This window comes from Primulina huaijiensis, unplaced genomic scaffold (assembly GCF_012295235.1).
Source record: "Primulina huaijiensis isolate GDHJ02 unplaced genomic scaffold, ASM1229523v2 scaffold43263, whole genome shotgun sequence".
NCBI classification, from domain to species: domain Eukaryota; kingdom Viridiplantae; phylum Streptophyta; class Magnoliopsida; order Lamiales; family Gesneriaceae; genus Primulina; species Primulina huaijiensis.
The window spans coordinates 1-1184 of record NW_027360461.1 but is presented as its reverse complement, the minus strand read 5'-3'; the positions used below and the strand labels follow the sequence as shown (position 1 = coordinate 1184).

The 1184-nt window shown below is 36.6% G+C and overlaps 1 long non-coding RNA gene across 1 annotated transcript; it reads right to left on the bottom strand.

Moving 5' to 3' along the window:
• Nucleotides 1-213: 213 nt before the first annotated feature.
• LOC140969985 (uncharacterized) lies at nt 214-1184 on the bottom strand. The gene is made up of 2 exons (XR_012174043.1): nt 1118-1184; nt 214-674 (listed from the first exon to the last, which is right to left on the bottom strand). It is a non-coding gene; the product is annotated as an uncharacterized lncRNA (long non-coding RNA).

Genomic DNA, 1184 nt, shown 5'->3' with positions numbered 1-1184 from the left:
GGTTTTTCCCCTTCAAAAAATTCGATTTTACCTCTCATTTTACGAATAGTGTTCCCATTCCTACAGACTTCCACTATATTGTCAAATATTATTATTTTTGTAAAATGAAAAAAAATTGGCAAAATTTGTTGGCTTGTATATCAGCCAGGAGAATTTGGGAGAATGTAGCATAGTTAATTTACATAAGGAATGCCCGGAATTCGACATCCCAAATAGCTGAAACACACAATAATTGCTATATAATCATCTGGAAATCGAAGATTCACTCAATGTAATGCACGAAATGTCAACTAGACCTGATAAATTAACTCACCAGAGCCAACCCATTCGATACTGGAACTCATTGGCCAAATATTATGTGCTCCAAGGACCCATTATTTAGTTTAACTTTTCCTCTTCAACTGAAAAATAAGGGCTTATAATTTTAACGTTACAAAGAAGGGTACACTTCGACAAGAAAAATGTCAATAGATGAAAGAGGATATAGTTGCCGCATAACCCGAAGAGGACATGAGATCCATCAACCTTAGACGTAAGGGTAATGAGGCACATTACTCGTCGTCTTTATATGGGTATTCCTCGGGAATTTGCTTCAGAAGTTTGACTTGCAACTCAAACACATCATCCCCTCTAAGCATGTCACGTAGCCATGTGACCTCAGTTTTCATAGACACCTAAGACAAGGGAAGAAACATCGAATTGTATGATTTTGAAGTTTTACCATCAGGATGGATAGTCATGGACAGAATACTGATATTGTCTCACATTTTCAGGGCGGACGTGACCTGTTCAAATTAACTACACAACTAACTACATCATAATATGAAAAAGGGGGACACCCAATGGTTACTGTTAAAGCACATCTCCGAGAAGATGAATTTACCATCTTTAATTTAACAAAATTATGGTTATGCGCCTTCCAATTTTAGCGTTATATTATCGAACAATTACCAACAGGGTGAATTATGTAAGATATGATATGACCATGCCTAGAGGGTTGTCAAAGCAAGGCATTTTCCAAATTGATAATTCTAAATTTAAAAACTTATTCCCACATACACCTGCACACATATTGATACAAACCTAAGAAGATGATAATAGAGGCCAATGTGCTCACCATCTCAAGAGCTCCTCTGATCACTCCACTTAGAATATTGCAATAGTAAAGACCTTGACAGGTATCA